This window comes from Gopherus evgoodei, chromosome 6 (genome assembly GCF_007399415.2).
Source record: "Gopherus evgoodei ecotype Sinaloan lineage chromosome 6, rGopEvg1_v1.p, whole genome shotgun sequence".
NCBI lineage: Eukaryota > Metazoa > Chordata > Testudines > Testudinidae > Gopherus > Gopherus evgoodei.
In genome coordinates this window covers 93,303,852-93,331,839 of record NC_044327.1, presented here as the reverse complement: position 1 = coordinate 93,331,839, position 27,988 = coordinate 93,303,852, and the positions used below count along the sequence as shown (strand labels likewise).

At 40.9% G+C, this 27,988-nt stretch overlaps 1 long non-coding RNA gene across 1 annotated transcript in view; it reads left to right on the top strand.

Annotated features, from left to right (window-relative positions):
- The first annotated feature begins 12,032 nt into the window (after nucleotides 1-12,032).
- The window catches only part of LOC115654013, an 81,228-nt gene continuing 65,272 nt past the window's right edge, over nucleotides 12,033-27,988 (top strand). The window contains exons 1-2 of the long non-coding RNA XR_004001070.1: nucleotides 12,033-12,167; nucleotides 16,057-16,199. This is a non-coding gene — a long non-coding RNA (uncharacterized LOC115654013). The remainder of the gene's footprint in view (nucleotides 12,168-16,056; nucleotides 16,200-27,988) is intronic.

The following is a 27,988-nucleotide window of genomic DNA, read 5'->3' as shown; positions in this document are numbered from 1 at the left end:
CTACAAGCAGGTAACAAGATTAGCTAACACATGTGGGCTAGCATTAATGGGGATTTTAACTTTCCTGAAGTTGGAAGACCACTGCAACAAAACATAATACATCCTGCAAATTCCTAGCATGTGTAGGGGACAGCTTTCTGATACGAAAAGCTGAGGAAACCACTAGGGGGTCATCTATTTTGGATCTGTTTTTGACCAATAGGGATCAATTAGTTGTGAATGCGAAGATGGTCGGAAACTTGGTAGAAAGTGATCATGATCTGATGGAATTCAAGATACTATGGAAAGGAGGACATGAGACCAGCAAAACAAGGACACTGGACTTCAGAAAGGTGGATTTCTGAACTCAGAGAAATAGTAGGCAAGGTCCCATGGAAAGATCAATTAGGAAGAAAACATATCAAAGGGAGCTGGCAGTTCTTAAAAGATGTAACACTAGAGGCTCAACATCAAGATTTCCAAGACAGAGGAAAGATAAGACAAGCCACTGGAGGCCAATGCAACTGCACAAGGAGCTTTTTAGCTATCTAAAAACCAGAAATGGAATGAGGGGCATGTCACTAAGGAAGTATACATGGGAATAACATGAGCATGTCAGCACAAAATGAGGATAGCTAAGGCAAAGAATGAATTACAGTTGGCAAGAAACGTTAGGGCCAACAAGAAGGGGTTCTTCAAATATGTCAGACAAAAAAAAAGATCAAGGACAGTGTGGGTCCCACTGCGCAATGCAGAAGGTGAGCTGGTAATGGAAGATGATAGGAAGGCAGAGCTGCTCAATGCCTACTTTGGTTCAGTCTTCTCATAAAAAATAACATGACCAGATGACTAGCAAAATTACTGTAGACAATAAAGGGGAAGGGATGCAGATCGGGATAAGTAAAGAATAAGTCAGAGATCTTCTAACCAATTTGTATGAATTCAAATCAGTGAGGCCAGATGCTAATCAGCAAAGGGTACTGAAAGAATTAGCTAAAGAAATATTGGAGCCACTGGCAATAATATTTACAAACTCATGGATGACAGGAGAGGTCCTGGAAGACAAGAGAAGGGCTAACATAGTGCCCATGTTTAAAAAGGGAAAAAAGAAGGAGCCGGGGAGCTATAGACCAGTCAGCCTGACTTCGATACTTGGGAAGTTACTAGAGCAAGGTAGAAAACAATCAGTTTGCAAATACCTGGAGGATGAAGGGGGTAATCACTAGCAGCCAGCATGGATTTCCCAAGAACAAAGGAAGCTTGATTTCCTTAATGACAGGGTAACTGATTTGGTAGATAGAGGGAATGAGATAATATACCTGGACTTCAGCAAGACTTTTGATACAGTCCCACATGACATTCTGGTAAGAATAACTATTAATGGAATGATGTCAGATTGAAGAGATGTCTGAAGTGAGATTCACAGGGATGTGTTCTGGGTCTGGTGTTTCATATCTTTATTAATGACCTGGATGTAGGTATAGAGAGCATACTGATAGGGTTGGCAGATGACACAAAGCTGGGGGTGGTTGCCAATACTTTGGAGGATAAGTTAAAATGGTTTTAGACAACAAAATGAAATTTAACAAAGACAAATGTAAGGTGCTACCCTTAGGGAAGAAAACCAAATACACAAATACAGAATGGGGGAAAACTGGTTTGGCAACAGCACTGCTGAGAAGTATCTGGGAGTTGTGGTGGATCACAACCTCAACTTGAGTCAGCAATGTGATGCTGTTGCAAAAAAAAGCAAATGCAATTTTAGATTGCATTAACAGAGGCATAGCATGCAAGTCATAGGAGGAGACAGTACCACTCTATTTGGCATTGGTTAGGTCTCAGATGGAGTACTGTGTCCAGTTTTGTTCATCATTGTATAGAAAGGATGTAGAGAAACTGGAAAGGATCCATAGGTGAGTGACAAAGATAAAAGGGATGGAATGCAAGCCAGATGAACAAAGGATGAACAAACTGGGTTTAGGTTTAGTTTGGAGAAGAGGAGATTAAGGGGAAGATATGACAGTGTGTTTCAAATACTAGAAAGGCTGCCATAAAAAAGATGGAGAAAAGTTATTCTTTGTTTTGCCACAGAGGGCAGGAGAAGAGGAAATACGTTCAAACTACAGCATAGCAGGTGTAGATTAAATTTTAGGAAAAACATCCTAAATGTAAGAACAGTAAGCCAATGGAACAGATTGTATAGGGAGGTTGTGGAAGGTTCTTCACTGGAGATTTTCATCTGTCTTGGATGGTTTAGACACAACAGAGCCTGCATCTTGACTAGATGACCCTTGTGATCCCTTCTAGCCCTGACTCACAAGCGTGTTTTGAGAAATGACTAGTTACTTTTGTACAGGACTTTGAAAAATGTAAGGTGCTAAAAACAGCTGAGTAATATTATTCACAGTATTAATTAAGCCTTGAGAATGTAGAGGCTGTTTTCATCTTTTGAGATTTTGCCCCATCTGACTTACTTCCATTTCTGCAATTACAACTCAAGTAGCTGCTGATTTTACAGTGTGAAGATTCTTTCCCATTGGATGCACCTTCTGAAGGTCTCTTCCTTTGTCTAACACCAACACTTTCAGCTCCGTTTGGGTACTCTCAGATTCACACTAGTATTCACCACAGAGGAAGGCTCATTAAATTCTTGCTCAACCACTCTATCAGTCACTGGGCTGTCACTTCAAAGGTATCTTTATATTGACAATACCAATGTTCTTTGATTTCTCTTGATTACTTCTCTATTTCTCTCTTCATAGCACCATACATCAATTCTGTCTTTACAGTTGTTAGGCCTAATCCTAGCCCTCTGCTTCTAGAACTCCCATTCATGTTCCACTCACTCAGCACTTGCTGCACAGGGGTAATTGTTTTCAAAGCAAACAGGTTCTGACTGCTGCTCAAGTTGCACTATATCTCCTTTGAAAGGCCGACACCTCTGGAAAGAAACATGTCAGCTATTTCATACCAGTTACGCTACACAATTTTTTTTTTAAAGAGGGGTAGAGTATATATTCTCACTGTGAAACAACAAGTGAATTTTTAAGTAAATGGAATGAGGAATTTAGAGAAGTACCTGAGGTTATCATTCCTGTTTTTAAGAAAAATGATAAGAGGTATTCAATGACAAGAAGTAGGCAGGACCTTCATTTTACATCTCATGTCATAGATGTGCTCTACCTAGTGCCACTGGCTTTCCTTGCTCCTCCATGCACTTTGCTTGTTGTTGACTGCTAATAAACAAACAAACAGAAAAAGTCAATGCAGCTACTATAAATAGTACAGAGTGTTGGCAACAGAAGACAGCAGTCCTGAGACAACTGTAATACCCTCCCGCCCCTCCCACTTTGTAATGAAACAATGGAGCTGCCATGCTCAATCCATCAAATACATTATCCTGCCTTTGGCAATGGCTAGTATTGAATGATTCAGAAAATGACCTTCCAAATTTCGGCCCCTAAATGCACCTAGCCATATAAATGTGGAGGATAAAAATCCTTTTCAACCTGTAGACCAAAAACAGTTTTGTTTTCTCCAGTTTAGGCACTAGGGGCCAGAATGTTAGGTCCTAACTCTAACATAGAAGTACAAAGGGGTGAGCAAAAAGTAGCCACATCACACACTCTGTGCAAAGGCAAGGCCGATTAAATGTCTTGGTGCTTAAAGCATCAAGGAATTGCTCCATCCAAGTGCCTATTGAGGAACAAATACCACCAAAGTTGGGAATTGGAAGCAGGTCTTGCCAGCTATGACCCAGGGATGGGGCAACTTGCATATTCCTTCTGCACACTAGTAAACACGGGGAAAGATTTTTACTTCCCCCAGCTCTCCTTGGAACAGCGCAGTCTGCACTACTCCTTACACAGGGCTGGTGGCTAAATGGTTATGAGTGCTCAAAAGTATATACCAGAATTCATTTATAAACTACATTATCGAGGAGGGTCAGGCTCAATCCCATTCCATATTTTATTTTATATTTTAAGTTTTTTTTCTTTACTTTAGTCCATTAACAACTGATTTAGTTGAATGTTTATGCACTCCAAACACCCATGGCTCATTCTGTGTCTTGTTCCCTTGTGGTGAGGGAAGTGTTTGGACTTTGGGCACGGGACTGGAGCAGAAGACCAGAGTTCTATTCTTAGATCTGCTGACCTTGGACCACTCACTTAGCATCTCTGCACCTCAGGTTCCCCAACTGTAAAATGGGATTAATGATACCCACTACCTTAAAGCACTTAGAAATTTATTAAGGAAACTACTCTGTTACTATTGCAATTATTACTACTACTATTATTATTATTATCATTAATTACCTCTTTACCCAGAAGACACACCAAAGTAAAACTCCCTCCTTTAACTATTTTTAAGCCCCTTTCAGTCCCAACAATATTGTTTTTTTCCCTCATATTTTTAATGTGTACAAGAGAGCTCCTCTGCCTTCCCCTTATGGTATTTATAATAGTTTGTAGCAAGCTGGAATATATTACCTTGCTGAAATTTGTTGACTACCACCATGTGAACTTTGACTTGTTGTTATAAGATTGTGTATGGGCACTGGCATGAATTGACTGACTGATTTTACTTTTACAGGAAAAGAAAAGTCTTGGAGAGTGTGTGTATGTGCATATAGCTACCTAGATCGCCTGGGTGAAGCACAGAGAGTTAAGAAAAAAAGTTAAATTAATTTTGAATCTGTAAACCTTGAGTAGCTTTTCAAAGACACAGTCCTTAATACAGAGCCAAAACATTAGAATCTGACCTAGGTTGGTTTATATATAGGAGGAAAAATATTTACTCATCTCGTAAGTATTTGATTAACTTTTATTTATTAATTCAGGATGAGAGACTGAGAAAATACAGGAATTCATGGATTATATTTTTGATTTTTGGCTAGTGTTCACTTCCTTCACAAAAAATATAGTTTATCTTGAAAAAGAATGAATCTTTTTCTCATCTCATAACCATCTGCGTAAGTCAAGGGCTTGATTCAGTAGAAACATATTTGTTCTTTCTGCACTGTAAGAGGCTATTTAAGGTTGCTATGAATTGGCAGAGTCCATGGCTTAACATAACACACATACAGTTAAACATTCAAACTATCTCCCTTTCTGGGGTTTTCTTTGTTCATTATTTAAGACTAACCAAACACAAACAGTAGTCTGAGCTTCTTTACAAACCGTCTGTGTCTAAGAATTTACCCTACAAAACATCTCATTTCACCCATTAATCCCACCATTGCCAGAAGGGTAGGGGGGACAAAAAAACATTTTTCACTCTGCATTGAAACTAATGAGACCCATCTGGCCTTAGCTATCAGCCTGAGGGAGCATGAATCAGCAGACTATTGCTGCCTCACTCTTCAGGGTCCTAGCACCATATATTCTCTTACAATTGCCATAAAACCATCAAGTTTCTCTGACACTTGCCCAGATCACATATCCCTTTATACTGATTAAATTGGGTAGAACTCACTGCTATGGGCAGGAAATTCCCTGATATTGATTCTTTTGCCCCATAACTTGGATAGATCTGCAAGGAGCATGACCAGAAGGAAGCTCAGGTTGGTTCCCATGTGACAACCAGACACTAATCAGATCTTACTAAATGTACTATATGGAGGCTGAGTCTGGTCTACCCTATATACTCTGGTATAACTGTGTTGCTCAGGGGTGTGAAAAATCCATACCCCATAGCGACATAGTTATAATGACCTTAACCCCCTATATTGACAGTGCTATGTCAGTGGGAGAGCGTCTCCTGCCAACATAGCTACTACCTCATGCAGAGGTGAAGTTATTAAGCCAATTGGAGATGTCTCTCCAATTGGCTTAGAGCATCTTCACCAGACGTGCTACTGTGGTGCAGCTGCACTGTTGTAAATTTGTAGTGTAGACCTGCCCTAAGAAATGTGGGAATTGTGTTCTGGTTATAGAATCATTGAGTTTAAGGCCAGAAGGGACCACTAGATCATTTAGTCTGACAAACTGCACCACCACCACCACCTAGCACCTGCATATTAAACCCAGATGTCAAAGTGAGACCAAAGTATTACAGTCCACAGGAGAAGTGATGGGGGAGGGAACTAGGTGCACCACTGCTTGAGACCCCTGCAATGGCATGGAAATGAATAAAGGAGCTATATCCAGATAATCCTTACACCTGCACACTGCAGAGGAAGGCAAAACAACTCCAGGGTTACTGCCACCTGGGGAGAATTTGCTTCCTGACACCATGTATGGCAAGCAGTTAGACCCAGAGTATGTGAGCAAGTTCCAGCCAGCCAAGTACCTGAGAGAGAGAGAGAGAGAGAGAGTGCTCAGTGCCACCTCAGAGCCATGGCCCAAGTCCTTCATAATGGACCAATAATGGTCTACATCTAAAAACTAGATTGACCTAGATACATTGCTCAGGGCTGTGAAAAATTTCACATCCTGTGTGATGTAGTTACGTTGAGCAGACCCCTCCACTGTAGATACAGCTAGATCAATAGAAGAATTCTTCCAGTGCCTCTTGAGGCAAAAAACCCTTCTGTCACTGTAGTGTCTACACTGCAGCTGTGCCTTTGTAGTACATGTAATGTAGACATACTGCAGGTGAATTTACTGCTCCTTTAAGGTCTGGAACATTCCTTATGACTAAGTTGATAAAACTTGTCATTTGGTAGCAGTTGAAGCTGGGGATAGCTGGTAAATGAGAACCCATTTGGTGGGCTAGCTTGATTCCTTTTTATCATTTTATTTTCTTCCGATTAAAATAATTGTCAGTAAAAAGGCTTATCTCATTTGTTTGCACCTGGAGACATAACACTTCACATTAATTATCCCATAGAAGGTCTTTTCTGAAATGGAGTTGTCTAAGAGGGCGGTCTCTCTGACACAGATAGATATGCTCCAGGCAGGGACAGGTTAACCTGGGCGAAAGTTTATTTACATCTGGGACAATTTGTTTCAGGCAGGCTCATTTAATGAACAGTCTGTTCCAAGTCCATCAGTTTAGGACCAATACTAGGCAAGGGTGTGGAAACTGCAAAATACCTGCTTTTCAGCTTTTGCAGTGTAGAATTCTTGGCAAGATGTTGTTCTTACATGACTGGGCTCTTAATTAGAGCTTTTTTATAGGAACCCCCCAAACCACACCTGTTTTCACTACAAACTCCAACTCAGCTGAAATGTGTGAACCTAGGTCCATTTATAGTTTTGATGAGAAACCAGGTGAAATACTGCAGTTTCCACTTTGTTTTTAAGTTCATTTGAAACCAGAATGAACCCAGACACTCACATTGAACTTTCTTTTGGTTTTGGAAAAAAAGACAAACAAAACAAGAAACAGAACGTTTCTTGCTAACCTAGCCTATTGAGTGTCATGCAGTTCTGCTCTGGGAATTTCTGCCCAACCTGAAGTGCCTGCTCATTTCACCAATGTCTCTTTCACAGGCTACCTGTGTTTGGCCCCATTCACTCCACTAATGCAAACCAGACTGTCTGCCCTGGTGGAGCGGGGAGATATGTCCATCCTCTGGCCACATCCCTTTCTTACCTAATTCTCTTGCACAGAAACTCATAGATATAGTAGGCCATTGAGACATCTCTCTGTTCCATGCGAATGGCTCTACCTTTCCTGTGCCCGTGACTAGCCCAGGCTCACATTTATGCTGGAACACAGCAATTTTCCTCTGACTGCTGGGCCAGAAGCAGTAATGCAAATGAGTTCCCCCCAGCACAACCTGCACCTTCTTTCTTGTAGGCAGAAGGCGTGGGCCATGGCTACCCCTGAGCCAGGTATGCTTTTCAGGAGTGTTGGGTGCTTTTGTTGGCACTACTTCCTGAGCGCGTTATGCTTTAGTACCACAGGCAGTCCCTGAAGATTGTCAAATGCATCATGGCACTTTATGGCTGCCCCCATGTGACAGTGGTGGAAAGGGAGTGGAGGCAGGTCTCTCTCCACTCCAGTGCACTCATTCAGGGTTGCACAGTTTGGCTTTCACTGTTATTGGATTGCTCTAAGGATTCAGTGAATTTTTCTTTGGAGTGACTCAGTTTTAAGAACCTAAAATCTAATCTGACTGTCTTTGTTGTTTTGGCATGAACAGATTTTACTATCTAAAACAATACAATGAAAGTTTGGGAGCCAGTTGGAATGTGGGTTCAAATCGAGTACTATCAACCACTCACTGTGAGACCTATGGCAAGTCACTTGACCTCCTTGTGCTGTAATAAACCAAGCTGTAATCTTGTTTAAAAGTTGAAAACCAGATGCTGCATCTGGGATGAGCTATCACTCAAAAATTCCTTACTCACGTTATGGTGTTTAGTGTGCAATTTCCCCTCAGAATAGTATGTGGTGCAACAAATAGCTACAACAGATGGGAGTTAAAGTCATTGTCCTTATTCCTAAGAAGGTTTTGCTTTGATTCTTATTTAAAACTATTTTTATTAATTATTTTTGCATAAAACAGAGAAGCTCAGCCCACATTGCCCAAAGTAAATCAAAACTCTTAATGTTGCTCAAATAAAGGGGGTGGGGGGGACACCAAACAAGTAAAGAGCAATAACATAAGCCCCCCCCCCCCCCCCCGAGAAAAAAACAACCCCACTGTTATTAAGTCATCTAGCTGGGGTTCTTCAACTTTTTCATAGTCTGACTCATATTTTAACAGAGAGTTTGTTTTAGGAATCATCTTCTCTCATAATCACAATTGGATAGATCACCTTGACTGCCCATAAAATTACAGCTATAGCAGTTGCTTACATAGAAAACTAGTATTAGGCAAGTATTTATGTACTGTTAACTATCCTCCTTGCAATAGACATTTTTTACTTAATGGAAGAACTTCATCATCCTAATTTTGCATTTCATTTCATCTCGCCTTTTCAGAACAAAGTGACCAGCCAGCTCTCTGTAAACCAAGAACAAGTAATTGCTGGCCTAGCACTGATTCACAAACCATAGTTTTGGAACCTCTTGTAAAGAGAGTACAAATTGTATAATAAATGCAAATAGTCAGAGAGGTAGCACTGCCTTCTATGCTCAAGGTAAGTATATGAAGGGGCCTTAACCTATGGGAAAGTGCATATCCCTTGAAAGCATAGTTTTTCAGTACAAGGTTTTCAAATTAAATAATTTATTCAAACTCCATTTGCTTGTGTTTTGTTTTACACTTTCTTACATATAGTCCAATATAGGGGAAATATTTTATTGATTTGAATAGAAAGTGATAAACTTTATTAAGCAAGATGTTGTCTTACACTCTTATTTGCTAGAGAATTAAAATTATGAAACTAATTAAATGTATATATTGGTAATTTTCACATTTAAAAATAATGAATGTAGATAAGTCTTTTCTCCTACAAGTTTTCAAAAGGGTTTGTCAATTTTATAAAGATTATCTGCCTGGAAAATGTCACTTTCTTTTTAAATTTGTTCTTTTTTTGATCTAGTGCTGGAAAAAAAATCCTCAAATACTTGTAAAACTAGGGGCAACCTGCTTCTGATCTAATTCTTGCTGTTGTAACTCTGGAATAAGTCTTGAATTATAAAGGTATAAAACTGGCAAGATTGGAGACCAGGCCTAACCATAGAACTCAAAAATAGTCCCATAATTTATAGTAATTTTATATAAAAAGAACACTAAAATAAATTGTTTCTAGTCTGACAACCAAGCTTCAGTTTTATGTGGTTTAAGAAAGTCAAGATAGTAACTGTAAATCAGGTTATATCATGGTAACTCCAGTAGAGCTGTATGATCAATAATTACGATCATCAATTAAAACATGCCTATGCGGGTAAAATATTTTTAAAGTAGCTGCTATTCATAATTAAGTGGTAATGATCTTATTGGAAAAAAATACAGTGGCATAAGTATAGACTTTGAAAGATTCATTTGTTGTTAGTAAATGTCAATTTCACCGTACACACACACAAACCTATGAAAAAATATTTCCATCGATAATAGTAGAAATGTATAGATAGGCAAAGTAAGAAAAATGATGCTTGAAAATGTCTTAGGGTATGATTTAAGGACATTTACTTTGTATATTTTGACATGTGATGTTGACAATTTAACTTTTTAAATCTTAATGTCTGCTCTCATTAAATAACTTATCTGGATCACCAATTATCTGAAACCCCCATAATTTCCACAACGTAACAATTTAAATTGATGATAAAATGGAAAAAAGTGCTTAAAATAAACATCAATATTATTAACTGAAATTATAAAAATCAAATTCTGCCAAGCTTACATAAATATCACCTGCAGTAAAAATGAACCTTGAAAAAATCAGGAGCTATTTCATTGCCATAACAGTTATTAGACCAATTTAAAGCAAATCAGTAGGTGTATAAATACTTTATATTTACATCAAGCACAGTATTGTGCAAGCTAGATAATTTTCCATGCTGGGAAATGAGTGTATTTTATCAGGTGGTAGCTATTCACTTTACTTTAACTGAATTTTTACAGCTGGAACACAGCTGTTCAGTAGCCATAGGGAACACTAGTTTTCTGAGAGAACTTAGTGATCAAACGAAGAGGCTTTTCTTAGAGGCAATCATGGATAGTTAATTAATTGAATATTTTATTTTCACTTCTAAAAACATGAATGTCTTAAATCTATCCATATTCAGGAAAGTACTTAAACTTCTCTGGGACTTAAATACATGCTTAAAATTAAGCACATGCTTAAGTGACCTTCCTGAAGAAAGATACTTTCCGGAATCACAAGCACATTTTTGACAGCAATTCATGTCTCTGATGTCAACGAGTCTCTTTGAAGTACAGAAAAAAGATGCAAAGATATTTTGTAAGTGCTAACTTCTTTTGGCAGTTTTGCTGACAAAGAAGTGAAGGCTCAGGTCCTTAAAACAGACATAAAAACAACAAGGAGTCCGGTGGCACCTTAAAGACTAACAGATTTATTTGGGCATCAGCTTTCGTGGGTAAATGCATCTGAAGAAGTGAGGATTTTTACCCACAAAAGCTGATGCCCAAATAAATCTGTTAGTCTTTAAGGTGCCACCAGACTCCTTGTTGTTTTTGTGGATACAGACTAACACAGCTACCCCCGATGCATGATACAAAACAGACACAGAAATATATTTTGGTAGACTGAACCAGTCCTACATAAAACTGCTTTACAATCTAATTTACCCCAAGCATTTAGATAAGTTTGACCCTTTCTGGAATATCACACATTTCCACTAAGTAGTAAGTGAGCTGTGTATATTTTTGCTTTATCAAGTTCAAAAAATTGTGCAACTATTAGGGGTCAGATTCTGATCTGGTGTAAATCGTATAGCACAGTGGAGCTGTGCCAGATTATACCATCTGAGAATCTGCCCCTAACTAGTCAGTCTCTAACAGGTTTTTATTTGCCAAGTTTCAAGTTGCATATCCTACTTTTTAAACTATCTACATTTAATTAAATTGCTGAAATGGATGAAAAACAGCTTTTGTGGTTAGATAACTCAAAACAAAACAAAACAAAAACATTCCTTAAGTTTTGAGCCAAGAACAAGCAAAAGCCACATCATGAACCACTGAAAATATTAATCTACCCACAATAAAATGTGCAATCAAAACCATCAGTGAATGTCTTTACATTGGTTTCATTTATATCAGCTATGATATAACCATTTTGTGATGTAAAGAGGAAATAAATTATTTGTAAGTTATTACACAGGATGGCACTATGGTAAGTAAAACTCTTAGCTGTTTATAGACTAAATCCAAAGGCCGTTGAAGTAATGATGGTAGTCTTTCTGATTACTCTAATTGGCTTTAAATCAGACATTATAATTCACTGATAGGCTAGTCTTAAAATACAGCATTAGCAAAACATTTCACCAAAGGACTCCAAAGGAAATGGAATTTCTAGATTTCTTGGAGAGTTATGACTGAGCAATAGCAATTAATTTCCTTTTTCAGGGGAAACCCATGACCTTTGATGAAGCAAAAAGATTATGTGTAGCAGATATAGCTTTTAACAATAATGTGGCTCATAGAAGTCACTGTGCTAAATGTTTTTCTTTCTGTTTTTTCCCAGCTGAAAAAACTTCAAAGATTCTACCGAAAAACTAAACACATTCTTTCAAGGAGATACTAAGGCTGGGATCCACGCAAGTACTTAAGCACCTAAGTCTCAGGTTTGGCTCCACTGTGATCCACAAAACTCCTGCCTAACCCTGTAGGTACCTAAGAATGCATTTACACTGGGGGAAAAAATGCCTCTGGCAGCAAGTGAATCTCAGAGCCCAGGTAAGATGACTTGGGCTTGTGGAGCATATGCTACAGGACTACATATAGTTGTGTAAACACTCTCTCTTGGGCTGGAGCCTGGGCTCACAGACCCTTTCCCCTTGTAGGTTTCAGAGACTGAGCTTCAGCCCAAGTGGGAATTTCTGCATGGCTATTTTTAGCCCTGTAGCATGAGCCCCAGACAACTGACCCAGGCTCTGAGACTTGCTGTCACATGTTTATTTTGTAGTGTGGACGTACCCTACCTTTTCAGAGTAAAAACTCTCGAGCCACCTATGTTTCTGCCTCTGGGCATTGAAGTGCCACCTCACTCATAGTGTTGGGATGCCTATCTCCTACTTAAAGGCCAGAGCGATCCATAAGCATTCAGCCACCTAACTCATATAAAGGGCCTGATTCAGGAAGCGTGCTCAGCATGTGCCTATAGGACTGGGTCTCACTCAAAATCCAGCAGCAACAGCAGGTGTCCACCTTACAACTGTTAGCCAGTGACTAGAGCATTCACTTGGGACTGGGGAGACCCAGGCACAAAATCCCATCTCTGCCGGTAGGGGAGAAATGGCCTGCTCTGGCCCAATGAATATTTAAGTATTTATCCACAGTGGAACAGTCATTAGGCTAAAGACAAAGCTAGAGCCTACAGGAATGACTTTATAGTCAATGGTCAGGGCACCCACCTGGGAAACACTGAGTCCAGACCCCCCCCCCTCGCTCCAACCACTCTTTCATTATTTATCCACAGTGGAACTGCTTCCACAGGAGAGATTGAGGGAACCTTCCCCTGTCCGCTTCACAAGACTACCCTCTTGCTCAGTGCTTAGAGCACTCTCCTGAGAGGTGTGAGACCCCCGTTAAAATCCTTTCTCCCCCTTTGGGAGAGGGAAGGAATTTGAACCAGAGTCTCCCCACTCAAGACAAGTATGCTAACAAATAAGCTAAAAGTTTTAATATGGGCACAACCACCTCCTCTGGCTATTTTGTGTGGAGTGAGGCAGGCCTCTAACTCATTTCTGCAAGAAATACTTTAGAGGCTTAACTGCAGGCAGTGGGTAGCCATTTGTGGATTGCTAATCAGGGCTAGGCACCTCCCTGCAGCCTGGATCTAGGCACCCATCTCCAAGAGAGGGGCAGGGCATAGAACAACCCCCCTTCAATAAGCAATTCCTATTGGCTTGCTTTGGTGGCTCCCTGCCCAGTGTGCTGGCTTTTGTGGATCACATTCTTAGATCCCTGACTTTCCCCATTAATTGAACGGGAACCTAGAAACCTAACTAGGCTTTGTGGATTGCATTATTGCTCCTGTAATTTTCTAGGTGCCATCATGCTCAGCACTGCAGTACCTAAGTCCCTTGGTGGATACCATTCTAAGAGATTGATCAAAGGCCCCCCAAAAAGGGAAGCTTGCCATTGATTTCAGTGGGCATTGGATCAGGTCCTAAATGTAGGGTTGCCAGACATCCAGTTTTCAACCAGAATGCATGGTCAAAAAGGGACTCTGGCGACTCCAGATAGCACTGCTGACCAGGCTGTTAAAAGTCCAGGTGCCAGTGCAGTGGGGCTAAGGCAGGCTCTCTGCCTGCCCTGGCTCTGCGCAGCTCCCAGAAGTGGCCAGCATGTCCCTGTGGTCCCTAGGCATAGGTGCAATCAGGAAAGCTCCACATGCTGCCCCTGCCCTGAGCGCCAGCTCCGCAGCTCCCATTGGCCAGGAGCTTATGGGCGTGGGCAGTGCCCTACCTAAATGCCCATATACCATATATATAAGGATATACTGTACTATATCTGATGGGTTCCCCCTGGGGTGCAACCTGGAACTGAGCCCCCTGACCCACCAGCCTGGGCTCCCTCTTACACGGCACTGCTGTGACAAGCTGCAAAGCTGTCCAGGCTTCAACCTGCACTTTCACCAGCATACAACAGGTAGGGACACACCCAGCTGCAGTTATATGTAGGTGTTTTGACCAGCCCCTGCATAGGAAGGCAATAGCTAGGGTAACAACCAGATTCTCAGGCACGCACCCCCTCTGAAGTATAAACACAAAATTATACTGTCTTGTGCTGCACAGGGAACTGTACAATGTAAGCTCATAAAATTCACCCCCTCCCTCAATGTGGAGAGAAATATGCAACAGCCTTCTGCCCCAGAGTTATGATTCCCACACACTGGTTTAGATAAAGCAAAAATAAGTTTAACAATGACAAAAGATAGATTTTAAGTGATTATAAGTGATAGCAAACAGACCAAAGCAGATTACCTACCAAATAAACAAAAAAACACAAACTATACTTAACATACTAAATAGATAGGGTGAGAATCTGCCATTTATAACCAAAGAGATGATACAAGCAGGCTGCAGATTCTTAAGGGGAAAGCTGCACTTGCTTACACTTGGAATATCCAGGTGTTCCATTCACAGGCTAAAAATCCTTCTAGCCTGGGTCTAGCACTTCCCGGAGTTCAGTCTTTGTTCCTCAGATGTTTCCAGGAGCCTTCTTGTGTGGGGAGTGAAGAACCCCAGATGATGTCACTCCTGCCTTATATAGCTTTTGTATATGTCGGGAACCCTTTGTTTCCAAGCGGGGTTCCCCAGACCAATCTGTGGAAAAGACATCCTGAGATGGAGTCTAGACACATATGGTCACATCACATGCCTTTTTAGAGTCATAGCAGCCATTACTCGGAGACTGTCTGTAGCGTTCTCAGGAAGGCTCCCCACGTTGGAGATAAGTTTCTCCTAAGGCCTATTGTCTTTATCTGGACCTGCTCAAGTGGACACGCAAGCCTCACTGAAGGCGAGCCAAGTCTGAGCAGAGCACGTGTGAGCCGATTTTAAGTGTTTGCTTAATCTGCTGTGAATAGTGTCTCATTTGGGCATCTGAAGTTGGTGGAGCTTGGCTTGAGGGCACAGCTTGGAAGAATTCCACACTCTCCCTCCCCAATTTGAACAGACCTCAAATACATTAATTTAAATACTTATTTTATTACTTTCAAAGACAGTCATTTAAGATGTTACTGGTGTCCCAGGAGACTAGTTCAGTTATGCTTGAACCCACTCAGCTACTTTGGGTACTGCAGCTGAGTGGGATATAATAAGGCAAGATTATCTACAATTTATATTATTTCAAAGGAAGTACCACATAATAAGCTAACACAATACAGTTACCTTTTGTTACCATAGTAACAGAGGTACCATCAACCAACACCTTTGCTCCTCAGCAGTTTGTTTTTCTGTGAGAGGATAATAAATACGGCAGTAACCGTGAATTGCTTCATACTCTTATCACAGCAGTCCTGGATTTCTCTCTCGGTGGCACTGTGGTTACAATTACTATAATGAAATATTTAACAAGGAAGTTTGGTCTTGTGGTTAAAGCTCAGGGACTGGGAGGTCAGATCTGTTGCCTGGGACACATGCTTGCATGACCCTACGGAAATCAATTAATCTCTCTGTCTCAGTTTTCCCACTAGTAAACTAAGGATAATCCTACTGAGCTTGTAAGGGTGTTATAAGGCCTCCTTGGATGCAAGGCACTAATGAAATGCAAATATTATTATAGGATTCTTACGAGTACAAGTCTCATTTTCTCTTATTTGTGAGAGCCTCATTTCTTCCCTCTGGGCTGACTCCAAAAGTGTTCAGTCATTGTTCTTGCTAAGCAATGTATCCTAACTATTTGTTTGGCACAAGCTTAAAAGACCTGGCAAAATTAACAATATGTAAACAGCAGCAAGATTTTTATTTTAAAAAATAGCCACATTAAAAAAAGAGAGGCAAACAATGATGCACTGAAATTTCAAAGCAAGTTTGTTTCTATTCCAGATGAGCTGGTTCTTTGGTGGTTGCAATGGTAGTTGCTCCACACACGCAGAGCTAGATATCAAGAATTTTGCATTCCGTGAGCCACTAAAGGTTCTCTCATTCAAGATGCCGTTTGCTCTGTATTTCTTACTTCATTACTGCAGGTATTTTCCATTCCTTTCAACTATGCGTGCAAACAGTTCACTTCCAAGGAGTGCGGGATAACCTTTAAAGGCCCTCTTTTAAAATACTGTTTTTAATTAGTTCCTGCCACCATTTTACCAGTGATAGTAAACATGTGGGAGCAGATCCTTAGCTAGTGTAAATTGTTATAGCTCAACCGATGTTTATTTGTGTGGCCTGTGGAGTATTTACAATAACATACATTTCATTATTTTCTTTGTCTCTCTAACTGTGTGGTCTTTTGTTGATTACTGCATTTTAATAAACACTTATCTTGTAAAGAAGGGGAAACAATTGTTAATTGCAAAAGGCTGATTGCTTTGTTTGTAATTTTACATTTCTTTCCGTGATAACACAATGGTACTAGGATATTTTCCTGCAATATAACAATGTTGTAGGAAGTAAGTGGAAAGCAATCCAAATGATTATAAATGTTGTTGAAAGATTTTTAAATGGTTACAAGTGTCCTAACAGAATGGTTTGGGGAAAGCTTAATTCTTTAAAATCATTTTTTTTTGCAGAACATGGATTTATTTATATTTCAGTTAATTTTTCGATACTTCATTTTATTGTATGTGAATTGTTTAGTAAAAAGCCTCCTGTTTTCAAATGTAACCCTTTAATTTAAATCCTTTCATGCAGTTTATCTTTTAAGAGACAGACTGCTTTTTTAAATACTGATTACTGTTTCTGTGATCCTCAAGCAGGCAAAAGGTCTTTAAAAGAGAGATTTTTACATTGGTGCGCTATTTGCTGATATAAGGGCTCTTAATGAAAGCAGATACAAAATAGTGTAATTAATCTGAAAAAGACCTAAAAACCGCCTCTCAGACTCTTGAGGAAATGGAGGAAAAACTTGATTGTGTAGTGAAGCAAAATGTCAACAAGATATGCACACGAGTGCTCATTTTAGAATGAGATGGCCTTTAAAAGCAGGACGGGAACATATTTGAAGGGTGAGGCAGAGGAGGGAGCAAATGAGAGAAGTGGAGAGAATTTGGTGTACTCTCATCCAAAGGGGAGACATTGCCAAATTCCAAGGTGCACTCTTCGGCATAAGCCCTTGGTGATACTAGATTTGAGTTTAAAGAGGTGGTGGAGGGTTTCCTGAGTCCCACTGCACCAAAGGGTTGAGTGAAATTCCAGTCTAATTGTGGCCTATCCCTGAAGAAGAATGAAATTAGGAAGCTCCCAGCCTCTCTATGAATAGGTGACCCACCATGCCAGAGGAGAGGACAGTCTGATCACTGCCTCTTGCAAGAAGATGCACTGTTCTCACCCCTGCATATTGTGGGCACTCTGGGTATATGCCAAGAGTAGGCAGTATGGCCAGAATGAGTTATGCTAGGGTGACCTGGGCTGGTGTAATTGCTGTTCCAGCAGCACAAGTTACTGTTGAACTTCAGCTGCCGCTACAGTTGAAAGGACAGCAACTCACAAGCAAGGCATGTATGGCTCTCTTACTTTCCACCTGCACTGGCAGAGTTTAGGCATGGAGGGGGAATGGGAGAGGGTTCTGGTCCTTTGTGTCAGTAGATGGGGTAGAAGAGTTAACTATTTACAATCCAGTCTTGAAGGAGCATGGTAGGCTAGAATATTCCTGTGACAGGCAGAGATACTCACTGTAGCTCACTATCCTGTAGTGTCTTTTGGTTTTTATGACCTGGGTCAGTTCCAGAGTGTGTTGTACTCCACCCAGCCCCACTGATTTCTGTGAACTTGCATAGGGGGCAGTTAAGATAAAGATTTAGCCCCTGGGTTATTAAATATATGATCATTATTGAAGTCAGCTAAAAAGATATTCTCCACATTGATTTTACATAGTGGTTTTTACTTCTCACCCAAGGCTAAGCTTGATCAAACTGCAGATTTCATTTGGTCTTGGTAAAAGAAAATAATGTCAATTTGTTTGATACTTTATGCCATTTTTTTCTACTGGAAACGAACTGGTTTGTGGGGATGCATGCATATAATCTCACTGTATGATTTTAAAAGGATTACTTTTCATTTATTGTCTGGAATCCTTGTAGGCCAGTCCACAGCTGGGTTGTCTCAGCTATGCAATATAAGAAGATTGCCATAGTAGACTAAGCTGAGGGGCTTGGTATGAATGCACAGCATACTTGTCTGGTATTTGTAAGAAGGATTAGCATGTCTAATTGAGAAACATTACCTGTTATTTAGTCTTGGGCTGCAGTCACCAAGTAATTCCAACATATATTGAACTCCCTTCCAATATTCTCATGTAGAGAGAAGTATCTGATGTAGAATATTTGAGAATATACAATTGCAAGTGAGTTTCCTGTATGCAGAAGTGAGGGATTTTCATAAAGGGATTTTAAAAAATGTATCCCAGACTTAAGATAGATGCTGACTTGGCTCAACTTCGCTTGGTGCTGTTCTTCACCAATTTTGTTTCTGTTCATGATTTTTCTCACGTTAACTGGTGCAGATCCACTAGCTGCACCCCATTACACAAGCAGAGAATCTTATCCTGTAAATTTTCCATTAAAATATCCACAGCAATTATAGTGGTAAAATGATATCAAATTTGTCACCGTGTTGTATATTTTGCAAATATTTTGTGATAATTTGAACTATTTGCAAGCACAATATTTGCTTTGTTGTTAATCATAGTGCTTGTTTTATTAATGTTAATTCATACAGCTGCAAAAGTGTTCATGGTACTTTACAAATAAAAAAAATTACATTCTGTTCTTAGGCACTTACAGTATAGGCTAGGTAAGAACCTGAGACAGGGAAAGGCGAGAGCAAAGGGCTGAGTGTGAGCAAAGGCAATGGAAAGGAGAGTTATACAACATAAGTTCATGAACTTACATGAACTTTGTTTCAAATGTTACACTTTGGTTTATTTCATTTTTTTTTTTTTTTAAAATCTTGTTTGTGATGTTGGCCCGGTAGGGGAAGTGACGTTAATGACAGTCAAAATTGGTTAGAGGTGAGGTTAAGAAGGAAGGAACTGGAATAAAGAAACATTTGCATAGTAGATGAGCTTTGGTCTGTGGCTCATTTGTGAACAGTTTTTAATGAGTTGTAATCTCGGGTCCCTTACCTTATCGATTTCATTATTCTCAGTTATCACACTTTCCTGTGTATCTTATCAACTTCAGACAGTGGGTATGTCTGTACTTGGAACTGGGGGTGTAATTCCCAGGTTGAGGAATCCATGTGAACCCTGATAAAGCTAGTACAGGGGTGGCCAATCTGTGGCTTTAGAGCCACATGCGGCTCTTCAGAAGTTAATATGCTGCTCCTTGTGTAGGTACCAACTCCGGGGCTGAAGCTACAGGTGCCAGCTTTCCAATGTGCTGGGATGTGCTCACTGCTCAACCCCTGGCTCTACCCTAGGCTCTGCCCCCAATCCACCCTTTCCTGCCCCCTCCCCTGAGCCTGCCATGCCCTTGCTCCTCCCCCGCAGAGCCTCCTGCATGCCACGAAATAGCTGATTGGGAGGTGTGGGTAGGGAGTGGGAGCTGATGGGGGCTGCTGATGTATTTCTGCACCTCTTTGGCAATGTACACTGGTAAATTCTGGCTCCTTCTCAGGCTCAGGTTGGCAACCCCTGAGCTAGTATGTTAAGAATAGAGTGAGGCAGTGTGAGGGAGGGGCTAGCCACCCCACGTAAGTTCCTAGGATTTCAGATGAGATTGTACTCAGGGCAGCTAGATCCTCCTGCCACTTGCACAGCCCTGGCTGAACTCTATTTTTAGCATATTAGCTTGAGCAGAACTAGCACAGGTATGTCTCCTCAAGCTGGGAAACAAACCCCTAGCTCAAAGGGTAGACATACCCAGTGTGTTAGGAAGACCTCTCGGGGAGAGAGAGTCTTTTCCTCCATGTCTTTGACCAGACACTCCAGGTCAGGTACCGTTTTGCCTCCTACCACCTCTCACCAAAGGTCAGAACTTTGTATCAAATTGACTCACGGTCAAACAGTAGAAAAACACACCCAAGTCTAAGGTTCCCTAGCTTTGCTTAGGGAGGACCAGCCACTGATCTTACAAAAGAGAAATCAGAAAATATGTGGCTCATATATTCATTCATAGTCTGCCAGTTTCTCCAGGCTGTTGAAGTCTTACCCTTTTTTCCCTGACATGTGTCTCAGAACTCCAGTTCCCTTGGTGTTAGCAAACACTTCTGTACTCCTTGCTCTGCAGACAGGTCAATTACAGTCCCCCCACCCCCCTAGCTACTGTGATGTGAACCTTTATTACCATCTTACTAGCAATGCATCTTGACTTTGATAGTGATGTTTGCACAGATGTGCCACCTTGGAGATGGAACTATTGTTTGCCCCGGTTCCTAGTACAATAGCCAGTTGTATACTGACAACACATTCTGCTTTGAACTGTAGTTATTTTTCCAATTTTCTCTCAAATCCTCTAACATTTCAAAAGCTTTGATCCTGTTGCAACTACAGTGTCTTTTTCTTTTCATATATCTTGGGTTATATTAAAGTTCGTTGCATGTTAAAAAGTCCTCTCCATGGGGAGTTTGTGTTTTCTCTTCTTGAGACAATGTTTGGATATGTTTAATTTCATCCTCCTTAAAATCTTCTTTGAATTTCCACCACCCCCTCATTTTTCTGAAGTCTCTTGCACAAAACTATCTTCAGTGCAAAAGTGCCATGAATCATCCTGAAAAAGCATTCCCTGTCATCTCTTAATCCCATATTCATATTTGGGAAACGAGCTCTTGGCATGTTGCCTGAATACTACTATACTTAGAAAGTCTTAGACCAGCTGTTCTCAAACGGTGGATCGGGACCCCAAAGTGGGTCATGACCCTGTTTTAATGGGATTACCAGGGCTAGCTTAGACTTGCTGGCTCCTGGGGCCAAAGCCCGAGCCTCCCTGCCTAGGACCAATCTGAAGCCCAAAGCTTTAGCTCTGGGCAGTGGGAATCAGTTTACAGGCTCCCTGCCTGGAACTGAAGCCCTTGGGCTTCAGCGTTGCCCCTCCCCATGTCTGGGGCAGTGGGGCTCAGGCTTTGGCTTTTACCTCCCCACTCCAGGGCAGCTGGACTTGAGCAAGCTCAGTCCCCCCCCCCTCCTGGGGTGATGTAGTAATTTTTGTTGTCAGAAGGGGGTCGCAGTGCAACAAAGTTTAAGAAACTCTGCCTTAGAAGAGTACTGACATCAGATATCCATGTACACAACTCCCACAGACATCAGTGGGAGCTGCGTGCATGTACTGTGTCTGAGGGCAACATGGGGTTTCAAACACAAAGATCTTACTCTGTTCCATGAAGAGAATATCAGGGGTAGGATAGTTGCTTTTACACCCATTTACTCTTCATTATGTACACTTGCTTTCTCTGATAAGCTCCGCTCACTGCATTATTTAAAGCTATGAAAGGTTGTCTTTATTCCCCAGAATAGCAGTGTTATGTGATTAATGTTACAGATTTTACATGGGGCTCTGCTCCTGGCCCTGCACCCGGGGTCCCAGCTACTGGTCCCAGGCCCAGTGGCTGCTCCTGGCTCTGTGCCCAGGGATCCGCATCCACCCCTAGCTGTGGCCCCAGCCTTGGCCCTCTTATACCCGTCCATGTTCCCCTCCACCTAAAGCCATGGCCCCGCTCCCAGCCCCAGCTCAGGAGTTCAGGGGAGGGCATGGACTGGGGTAATGAGGGGCACGAGGTAAAAAGTTTGAGGACTACTGCTTTATAATTTCACTAGGTTTCAGCGTCCCCACTATAAAAAATGTTTGAGCATCACTATTCAGGAGACAAGATGACTCTCTTATAGCAGAGCCCTGAGGCTCTTATTAGGATATGTTTTGACCTTTCTTACTTTAAATCTTTTATATCTCCCTTAAAGAGCTGCTGCAACATGAGGTTAGAGTTATTCTGTCCCCTGACACCTCTGTTGCATAAGCGTGGGAACTAGAGGTATGGGGGGTGCTGCAGCACCCCCAGGTTTTACATGGGACTCTTCTCCAGGCCCTGCATGCAGAGTCCTGGCTGTTGGCCCCATGCCTGAGTCTGTGTGCAGGTCCCCAGCTGTGGCCCCAGCCTCGGCCCCCTTACACTTCTCTGCGTTCCCCGCCCCGAGCCACGGCCCTTGTCCCAGCTTTGGAGGTGTGGGTGGGGGGCACAGAGAGGAGTAAGGGGGGTGCATGAGATAAAATGTTTGGGGACCACTGCTTTATAGTTTTGCTGGCTTTCAGCATCCCCACTATAAAAAATGTTCCAGTGACACTGCTCTGTTTTTTCAGTCAAGACAAAAGGAAACTTGCATTGTCCTTCACTGAGGTGGCTTGCATCCCAGTGAGCCTGTTTGGAATGCTTGCTCTACACTAGAGCAAGATACATCTCTGTTAAAAGGATGCTGCTCAAAAGGGCTGTGAATTCTCATGTACTTAGCAATACTGCAACAATACAGCCCCTGCTGGACCAGGAAGAGAGCAGCTAGCTATAGTATAGCGATTGTAGCAGCAGACTTTCCTACAGCCCAAAGGCACCAATTATCAGTGATTTAATTTGATCTGAACAGGTTTAAGGTTCAAAACATCTGGATCAGAGGCCACACCAAGTCTGCGGGCCTGATTCTCCATTCCCTCTGCCATTATTTATACTTATATAAAATGGCCCTGATTCTGCAGTATGCTTAGGATCGCTTTGTGCCGGTTCACAGCCTTACCCCCGATGAGTTCTCAAACCTGATACTTCTAAGGAATCAAATAATTGTATATTATTAATTGTAATCTTTTAATAAGGTTGCTATTCTTTTTTTAAAGATCAACTTAATATGCAAGATAATAGAAATACTCTAAAATAGTTGTCTTACACTGCGAGGCTATTATTGGAAACAGAAATATTTTAAAGAAAGACGCATTCCACATGAATAACATATGTTCTAAAAATTGGTTTAAGATGTGACTTTACAAATGAAGTAGTTACTTCTTTATCATAAAGTTCATCATCCTGTTAAAACTGTAAATGTGTAACTATTAAGTAGGCTTTGCAAAGAGTATGTGCCACTGTGCAATTAGCTGCATTGTACGCTATGTACCATTCATGCAATGCATGGAGAGAATTTTCCCACTGAATAGACAAGTATGTTAAACCTTTTGTTCAGTATCTTGGCAGCTTTGCTAACTAGATCTGTTCCCTTCCACCCTTTCTCTTCACCACTGTAAATGGGTGATTATTTCTGGTCTGTTTCAGACAGTTTCTGATTTCTCTCTCTCTCTGTGCACATTGTGGTAATTTCTGTCTGAATCTCTAGGGTGGTTTGCCCTGCTTTAACCCTGGAAAGTATTTGGCATTAGAGGCTAAGGGTGTTCCCACGAGTTTTTAAGGGGTACTATATTTTCAGTGAGAACTTGTGTGCCAAGTCTTTGTGTGTAGAAGGTTCATGATTCTCGACGTTTTCAGCTATTAAATCTGACACTGTCGCACGGAGGAAAAGATTGCATACAAAGTATAGCTACTTGGTTAAAAGCTGTAGTAGCATTCTAACAAATCCTTGCACACTGTATGAGATACGAAGGTCTAGTAGATTGGGTTTTATGGGCTCATTGTGCCTTATAGGCACAGGTCCATGCTGCTGCTAGTGGTGCAGGGCTCTCCAAGGCACACAGGACTCACATCTGTGGCTGCTCCCTTTAAGAAGGGACAGTGGGCACTCCTGTCTTTAGTCAACAAGCTCTGCTGGGTGGTATGGTGATGGCAAGTTTATAGATCCATCTAGTCTCTTTGTTTCCTGACTCTTTTGGTGTGACTAGTGCTGCAAATGGGGCATGAAAGGTCTGACAGTCCATTTGCACTTTTACTCATCCACTCCCTTGTGCATCTGTGCACTGGCTAGACACAATCTCTTAAAATCTCTCGTGTCCATGTAAGGAATTTTCAAGAAGGGTTCTGTTACCATAATTCTGGCTCCAAAGCAGCTCTTATCACTGTAGTCAATGCAAAGAATACCTTACTGCAAGAAGGAATCGTTGTCATGTGATGCACTGGGATATTATGTTACACTGTTACAGGAACGTTTTCCTCCCCTTTTTCTTTCATTTTGACATGAAATGCCTGTTTTTCAGAAAGCTGAGGCTGGGGTCTATGTTGTTTGCATCCAGTTACTGTCCAGTTGTGTATTTATGCACCCAAATAGATCCAAATGCCTAATTTGCCAGCACTGTTTTGGTAGTTGCAAATGCAAATTAGACATGCAACTGTGGGTAAATCTTAAGTCTAAATTTGATGAATGTCAGACTCTAAAAGGCCTTCATTTTGTGTATGTGCAAATATTCTGATTTGGGCTCTGATCATAACCCTACCATCTGATTTGTGTGCACAGTTGCATGCTCATCAATACAGAAGAGACTTTTGTGCACAGACGAAACGAAGGCTATTTAAAATTTGGCCATAAATGAGCAAATGAAAATGAGTACTCAAGTAACACTTCTGCTGGGTGTCAGTAGCAGTAGTACAGGTCAGGTTCAATGCTGTCTCGGGGGTCCCTTTTAAAGTAATAGAATGATTGCCTTATCCAAGCCCAGGTTTTAGGAATTTACACAGTAACAGCCTGCATAACACAACACTATCATAATACTACACACAATAACCAGCTGCATTACACCACAACACCCCAGTGCTATCAGATCACTACATACAGTGACTGCCCGCATAACAGCATAACATAACAACACTCACATCACTGCATACAGTAGCAGCCTGTATAAACACCCTAACACAATGCCATCCCATTACTATATTACATACAATAGCAGCCTGCACAACTCCATTACATTACTCCACTCTGTACAGTAGCAGCCTTCATAACACAACAGCACCATCATATCATATTGCAACTTACAGTAACTGCTTGCACAATGCTGTCACCCACCACAATCACTACACAAATACATATGTTGATGGGTCATATCCTAATCACCATCTCATGGAGATAAAAGCCTGTGTCACATCATAAAAAAAAAAAAAGACCCTGTCAGAGTGGTACTCACTAAAATAGCCTGCTTAACATCAACAAACCAAATTATAATACATGCTCAGTTTAAAACTGAGTTCTGAAGTCCATTAACACATCTCTCAGGATTGAATTTGGAGGTTACATCTGATTTCACTGAAACAGTTCCCGAAAGTAGTGCAGGTGCTGTATGGTGTTTCAAGGTGTGCATTGTTTTATTTAGAGCTAGTGATAAATACAGCTAAATAACAGGATTCCCTTCATCTAATGGATGTTATGGAATACCAAGTCCCATATCTTAATTGGCTCTCAGTTCCAGCCCACTGGAAAAAGGCTAGTGTGGTACACAGAGTGTCTCCTTTTAGACAGTGAGATGCAACTAAGCATCAGCTGGAGAATTCCTTAATTAGTATTAGTGATGTGGTGAAACACCACCATAAAGTTGACAGCATTACAAATTGCATAACTGTTACCTTTTTGTATTTCTTTGGTTTTATTACAAAATTATATTTCTTCCTGAATCTTCTCTCCATATTCTTCCTCCAGAATAAAATAAAAAACCTCTATTAAGCAATATACCAAACTACTTTACTATTCATGCTATGATAACAGAACTAGAAGTAGGCCAGAGCCAGGAAGTTTGGCTGCAGATTTGGATCAGAATCTGAACTTCCCCAGAGTTTGGGGGAGAAGGTTGTCAGATTTGTGCTTCTAGCCCATTACAGTGATAGGCCACAGCTGGAAAGTTCAGATCTGCATCTGTAAATGGACATTTACAAACCTAGTGGGGGATAAGGTGGTTGCAACCATTGTTCAGTTTTAAGCAGTCTGTAAAGAAACAGGTAAGAAGTATAAATATTTATCTTTATAATGAAAAACTTCTAGAGGAGAGCTGCGGGCATGTAAAGGGAAGCTACTGAACTTTTAAATTTTTTTCCACAAGAATTTTAAAAGCAGGTAGGTGACTGTAGGTGTCTCAATTTTTGGGTGCCCAGGCTGAAACATTCTAAAAGGTCCTGATTTTCAAGAAGTGCTGAATATTTGGTTTCGGAAAACCAGGTTCCTTTAAGGGGTCTGTTTCAGTCCCCCAAAACCGGAGCACCCTAAATCACCAGTTGCTTTTGAAAATCTTGGCCAAGGTGGAGAAAAAAAAAGACTTTGCACTGATTCTGTTTTTCTTGTTTATCTACTGGTCTGCTCCTGCTCCCACTGGAGTCAATGGCAGAGCTCCTACTGACTGCTTTGGCAACTGGAGGAAACCCCAAGTTTGCAAGAACTGGTTGCAAAGAATCAGCATAGTTTACAGAAGTACAGAGCTATTTCTTGTGTTTTGCTATTCCTGGTCAATATTAGCCAGATAAAATCTCTTGCCATTATTCTTTCAGCTGGCTGTACCATCGAGGTCCAGCTAAGCACTTTATAATAATTTTTTCCCTTATCAGACATTACCTTTTTCTCACTCTTACTGGATCCCAGTGGTCCCTTCTTCCATGCTTGCGTTTTGGAAAAACTGAAAAATTATTTTGGTTTCTCCACAGCAAGACCATCTTTCCAGTATCTGATTCACTACAGAGAACACTTCAGCATCGTCAGCATCTATTTAAAGAAAATAGGTGTATTTAGCTATATCAGCTCAGGTTTATATGGAGCAGTCCAACTATTAAGTAAAGATTAACTAACAGTCTTCAGACCGCAAGGGATATATTTCTAAATTCTTCTTTCTAAAAATATAATGGTGAATGGTCATATCATAATTACCATCACATGGTGATATTTCATTTTTACAAATGTTCCTGTTCAATGCATGTTAACTTTATCCTGTTCTTGTAAGGAAGGCTGAAGTATTTGATATCATTGTCCCGGGAAGTCAGAGTGGCAATTGGGAATCAGTTATTTTCATATGTACTAATTTGGCTGCCATTACTGTAGTATCTGCCCGCCTCACAATCCTTAATGCATTTATCTTTAAAACACCCCTGTGAGTTATCCATAGCAAATATTGTGGGGTAGTCCCTGCATCACTGGGAGACATGGGAGTTTTACATTGACCTAAGTGAAAGTGCACAATGTTGCACCAAATTTCAAAGGACAACAAAAATGCGGAAAGTGTGGGGGTAGGCAAAAGTAGAAAGCAAACAGATGAACGTATTCTGTCGTTCTGTGTCTATTCAAATAGTTTTCAATCAGTCAGTATATCTGTAATAAACAGTACCTTGTGTTTCCTTCTACTGAGACCAAAGCTGTAGAAATTGCATGTAAATGGTCATGGTGATGGAGGAGAAAAAGGGACTGCAGTAGCCTCTCTTTTTCTAGTGTCCTCAGTATAAAACTCTGTCATCTGATGCATTTTCTGATTTGCATCTATTGCCTGTCAACTACATGCATGGTCACTATTATTCCAGGCTAACTCCTGCCATCCTTACTCAGTATTTGACTCAGGCAAAACTCTTACTTCAGCCAGTGGAAGTTGTCTCAGTAAGGACTGAGCAATAACTGCAGGGCATATGCCGTTTGCTGTAGATATGGCTCTGTCTTCATTTTTCTCCATAATTTTCACCTTCACTACAGCTCAGTTTGGATGCAGAGTGTGAAGCTCAGAGACTTTAACCCCGGTATAATAGACACTAACTGCTTGGGTTTCAAGGCTGGTGTAAGGTTTTCTGTTAAAGTCAAGCAATAATGCAGATTATGGTGACTGGTACCATATTGCACTGTTCTCTTTGATTTCCCCTCTCTTCTTTTCCCTAGCTTCCAAAATCCTTATCATCTTTTCTTTCATGGAACCAAAATTGAAATAGATGGGCATTGGGGCAGAAAAAC